Here is a 6,006-nt window from a genome sequence, read left to right on the forward strand (position 1 = left end):
CACCGCTACGCCCGGGACTGAGGACCATTCTATCATCTTCTCTTTCCATGACTGACAAAATCCACAGAGGATACATTGGCTAGATACATCAAAGGATAGCCAATTTCTTGTGATATGCAGTGCCTATCTTTTTAAGGCAAATGACCCCTGTCAGTCCATACTGATTCTAGTACGATCAACAGCCAGGCATCAGGAGTAAGAGCCGAAGAAACAGTTTGTCCAATACCTTAAACGCAATCCTTCACCCTGCTGCCAGTGACTTCATTGAGATATATGGGGGCATTTCCTCCACACCTAAAGCTCTTATTACTCCATCAAGTTGCTCATCCGCCTATACGAGTATAACCGTTGGCAAATATGGACTGCTAAGATATACCGCGTAGCATGGTCCTCATACATACAAATATATTTGCACATATTTTATATACCATTACGTATCTATAAATATCCATATACAAGTAACAGTAAAGCGTATACAGATGTGCATAAAAATACATATGCATGGTAGTATACATAAAAAAGATTAATATCAAAGACATACAGTATAAGAAAAGATTTCACTTAATGATTTGTCAGTTCATGCAGGCACCTGCAGCTATAGTGATAGATTTTACACGGCTTTAAAGAGAAACATGTGATTAAGAAATATCAATCTTAACTGGTAAAATCTTGGAATATCCATTTAATATTCATTAACCCTTTCGTCACGGGGGTGTAGCTCAGTGGTAGAGCATTCGACTGCAGATCGAGAGGTCCCCGGTTCAATCCCGGGCGCCCCCTAGCGATGGTATTTTGCTTGTAGTGCCTTTGGGGAGTGGCGTTAACTAATCAGTCTTTTTAATATTGAATCAAGAAAAGTTTGGGGTATAAAATCTTTTTTGGGAAGTGAGTAATAAAATATAATTCGACCAAAATTCAAACATTCCAAGAGAAAATAGAATATTTTATAATAATCTAATTCCTTGCATCGTTTTTACGTATTATAAATCTAATGAAAAAGGAAAAAAAAATAAAAGAATATGAAGTTTTTATAGTCTAAATATGATTTGTTATTTCCAGATTCCTATCCATTTACAAAGAAATTCCTTTGCTAATATTTTAAGATTAATTATTCATCCTTCGTTGAATAATATTTGCCATCAGAAATATGAAGTAATATATTTATTAATTCCGTTCTTTCTCTCTCTCTCTCTCTCTCTCTCTCTCTCTCTCTCTCTCTCTCTCTCTCTCTCTCTCTCTCTCTCTCTCTCTCTCTCTAAAAGATTACTGGTAATGAAGAATGGAAGAATTAGAGACGTGGATTTGATGGTCTGCTGAAGCATAAGCAAATGTTTATGGGGGCTTGACCTGAGTAAAACGTTAATTCATGTTGAATGTTTATGGAGTACATCTGTTGCCATATTAAGTAATAAGAAACATCTTAATGCCGGCTACTACTACTACTACTACTACTACTACTACTACTACTACTACTTATGATAATGATAAATATAATGATAAAAACAATAATGATATTAATAATGATATGATATCTTATCAGATCTTTTTAGCTTATCTTGCTTTATGGAATAATGTCAAAGAATTTTAAAATATATTCATCACATGAAACAACGTTATCAAAAAGCAAACTACATTACATTAATTTTACGTGCCGTATAATGAAAAATAAAGTTTGAAACATCTTAGAAGGGGGCTTTTTCATAGGTTACAAATATATTGCAAATTTGTGTGTTAAAAAAAATAATTGTAAAATTGTCCTGCTATCATAAATGCTGAATCCTATGTGCATTTTGTATATGGAATGCTCAAGACAAAAAATGTTGGTCTAATATGTAAAAATAAAAGCCAAAAAAAAAAAAAAAAAAAAAAAACAAAGCAGAAAAAAATTCAAGCAAATGTGGGTATATTGTGGACGATTTATTTTTGCTTTATTTTAATTTTTGTTCTTGCCAAATCCTGAGAGAGAGAGAGAGAGAGAGAGAGAGAGAGAGAGAGAGAGAGAGAGAGAGAGAGAGAGAGAGAGAATTTCATTTGCTTTAGTTTTGCTAAATCGCGCGTGCGCGAGAGAGAGTGTGTGTGTGTTTGTGTGTGTTTATGTGTGTTTGTGTGTCCGGGGTGCGCGCCGAAGAACAAGTGGTATTTAGCGAATGGTTGTTTGTTTGTAGTGGGAAAGACTGTCGGTATATTTGAGGTTGTTTGTTTACATTTTTTTAGTTAGGTTACGACAGTGGTGAATGTTACGGAGTGAATGCTTTTTTTTATTTGACTGCAGCTTAAGGCAGTTGTGTGAACGCTGGATTATATAAATTTTTCTTAATAGCGTTGGAAGTGTTTTTTTATTTTCTAAGTAAGTACAGTTTTATTTATCTTTTCTTGTAGTGATTGTGAATGATAGAAACAATTTATTATTTATCTTGGATTATAGTGCGATAGTTCAGTTAGTTAGGAGTGTTCATAAGTGTTTTTCTTTTTTATATTGGCAGGCCGTGATTCCTCCTTTGGAGAGGCTAACTCCTTTGAGAGAGATATTTTGAATATTGATTGATGACCTGGCTTGATATAAGGGACCTGGAACTGACTGCTATTTTAGATTTGGATATAATTGGTAACGACTTGGCTGTAATAAGGAGTTTTCGGATGATGATGATGATGAGGATGACGATGATGACATCCAGGACCCCAATTAGGGAGGCAGTGGTGACAATTAACCACGCAGTGGATTGTTGACCACAAAGCTGTGGTAGTTGCCTATAAAAGACTGTTGGCCCTTGTGTGGACGAAGGTGTCCACTCAGAAATATAAAATATTTCTGTTTATCTTTGTGGTTGTGGTATATTTTAGCGTTTAAGTTTTGTTAGGGTTTATTTGATGGCGGAAGTTTTTTTTTTATTAATGTTTATTTTGTGTTAAGTTAAGATTGTATTACTGAGTTGTGATTATTTTTTTGGTTATGGAATATGGTTGGTGATTTTTAGTATTAAGTGATTGTTTTTAGTATTAGGAAATATAGTTTTAAAGTTATGTTTTGGTTTGCTTTTTGTCCTTTTGTCCAAGAGTCCCGCTGCTGATAACGTAAGAGGAAAGTTTGTATTGAGGAGACATTGGTCTGTTTAGAGTGATTCAAGGGTGTGGGGGTTGTTTTGCAACATCCCGCCACATTATTTTGGCGCCCGAACAGGGACTGCCGAGGTGGGATAGGAAGCCGGACTGTTGGACGAAGGACGGAATTAGGATTAAGGTTGAAGAAAAATGGAAGGTAAATACAAGGCCTTGGAGGAGGAATTGCGGCATTATAAAGAACGGGAGCAGATGTTGATAGTTGAGAAAGAGAGGTTGCTAGTAGAGAATGAGAGGTTGAACTGGGAGAATGAGGCGATGCAGAAGGAGCTTAGGGAGTTAAAGGGAACTGTAGAGAGAGTGGAAGAATGTGTTGAGATGAGGATGAAAGAGAATGAGGAACGGATGGAGAACCGATTGGAAGCTATGATGGGGCAAGTCATGGGGATGATGAAAACTATAATGGGTGAAGGTGCAGTCGGAGGAGTGTCCTCAGCTTCGGGTAATGGGTTGATAGTGGATGAGAAGGCTAAGGTTAGTGATAATGGGAAAGGAAGTGATAGTAATAGTAATAGTGATAGTGAGATTGAAGATAAGGGAATAAGGCATAGTAAGGATGAACAGAAATGTGATAGGAATCATGAGAAGAAAGGTAAAAGTGATGTGAAGAAAAAAGAAAAAGTATCAGGCTGATAGCAAGGACGATCGTGAATGGGTGAAAGTGGCGAGTATGAAAAGGGCTAGGAAGAGTATGATCAAGGATAGGAGTATGACTGTGGAATTAGATTCCTTATATTCTAGCGAGGAAGTAGGAAACAAGAAGGAAGGTAGCAGTGATGATAGCAGTGAGAATGAACGTGATGTGTGTAAGACTGTGTTTATGAGAGAGGTACCTCAGTGTGAAAGGTTCAATGAGCATAGTAGTAGGGATGTATACGAGTTTTTCAAGGAGCATGAGAGGTATTGTCAGGATAAGTATGGTGATAGTAAAATAGTTTGGGCTAGGGAGTTAGGAGAATATTTAACTGGGTATTTGTTGACGATGTATGGAGTGATAATGAGTGTAGGTGACGTTGATTATGAAAGTGTGAAAAAGAGAATAATTGAGCAGGTAAAACGTATGAAAGGGAGTGTTAAGTATAAGCGTAGGAATGATTTTGATGAAGCACGGATGAATGCAGGAGAAGCGATATCGATGTATGTATGTAGGTTGGAAACTTTAGCTAGGAAGAAGTATGGGGATGAAGGTATAAATGAGAATAAGGAGTTAATGAAGAAGTTTTTGGCTACTGTACCCGAGAATGTTGCTGAGTTTGTTAATTTGAAACGGAAGGAGAAAATGAGGTGGACAAAAGAAAGATTGACATGGGATGATATTTTAGAGATAGTTGAGGATTACGAGTTGCATAGGTGTATGAAAGAAAGTAAATCTGTGAGTGTAAGAACTGGAATGGAGGAAAGTGTGCCAGAATTTGTTAGTTTTAGAGATGCTGTTATGAGAGGACCGATGAGGGTAGCTGATAGTTTAGTAGATAGGAGTGTCAGGGCGAGTAATGTGGGAATACCTGTAAGGACAAATGAAGGGTTTAGGCAAGGGAATCAGGTTTGGAGGGATAGGAGTGCTAGTGCGCCGTAAGGTAGGTCAGGTAGTTGTATCCGCGAAGAGAAGTGTTATAGATGTCGGAAAGTAGGACATAAGAAGAATGAATGTAGATGGGCTCTAGGTGCTTGTTTTGGATGTGGTGAGGTAGGGCATAGAATTAGCGAGTGCAAGAAAGAGGAAGGGGTAAAATGTTATCGGTGTGGTATGACTGGGCACATAGCAAGTGGATGTCGTAGTAATCGTATGAATGTGATTTGTGGTAATTGTGGTAAGGATGGTCATTATGCTAGAATGTGCAAGGAGCCGCGTGGTAAGTGTACTGAATGTGGTGCAGATGGGTATGTAGCTAAAGTATGTAAGAAGAAGGGATTAAGTCAGCCAGGATGTTTGGGAAACTAGAGTGTAAGAGGGTTCAGCTGGGTGAGTCCTCCTGTGTGTGTGGAAGGAATAGGATCAATGTTTGTGAGACTGGGATGAGTAATTGGTTGGAAATGAGCAAGTATGAACTTAGTATGCATGAGAAATTAGGGCTGGAAAATAAACAATTAGTGTTAGTTGAATGTAGGAAAAAGAGGCGTTTGAAAGTTTTAAGTAAGGAGAAAGTGCAAGGGAAATTTATAGGTATAGGTAAGAATAAGAATAAGTATGACATGGCTGTAAATGTACAAGTGAGTGTGGAGGATAAATGTATTAATACAGATGAAACGTGGCTGAGTATGAATGATACTTATAGTGTGTGTGGCTTTTCGTTAGATGATGTAAAAGAAAAAATGAATAATGCAAGAATGAGAGACAGGAGAATGATAAGTAGCATGAATGAATCTTTTGCTAAAGTTGAGAATGTTTTTTGATGAAAGGGATGAACTGTTTACAGAAATGAGTGTAATTTTAGGGCCAAACGAGAACGCGGTAGATGGGATTGTACATGATATATTAGATGATAGGGATTTAGATAGGAATAGTGTTAATGTAGCGAATGATTGTGATAAGAATGAAGTGAATGAGAGAGTATATGGAGGCCCAGTTACTTGGAGTAGAGGTCCCGTTCCCGACTGCGACTGGGTAATGAAAAAAATATTGTAAGTTTTGTGTGAGTAGGATTTGGCAAAGTAAGGGGGGAGGAATGTGGAGGATTTATTTTTGCTTTATTTTAATTTTTGTTCTTGCCAAATCCTGAGAGAGAGAGAGAGAGAGAGAGAGGGAGAGAGAGAGAGAGAGAGAGAGAGAGAGAGAGAGAGAGAGAGAGAGAGAGAGAGAGTGAGAGAGAGAGAGAGAGAATTTAATTTGCTTTAGTTTTGCTAAATCGCGCGTGCGCAAGAGAGAGTGTGTGTGTGTTTGTGTGTGTG

General features: G+C 37.5%; 1 non-coding gene across 1 annotated transcript; it reads left to right on the top strand.

The window, feature by feature from the left end:
* Nucleotides 1–708: 708 nt before the first annotated feature.
* TRNAC-GCA (transfer RNA cysteine (anticodon GCA)) lies at nt 709–780 on the top strand. The gene has a single exon. It is a non-coding gene; the product is annotated as a tRNA-Cys (tRNA).
* Nucleotides 781–6,006: the final 5,226 nt, after the last annotated feature.

This window comes from Palaemon carinicauda, chromosome 17 (assembly GCF_036898095.1).
Source record: "Palaemon carinicauda isolate YSFRI2023 chromosome 17, ASM3689809v2, whole genome shotgun sequence".
Lineage (NCBI taxonomy): Eukaryota > Metazoa > Arthropoda > Malacostraca > Decapoda > Palaemonidae > Palaemon > Palaemon carinicauda.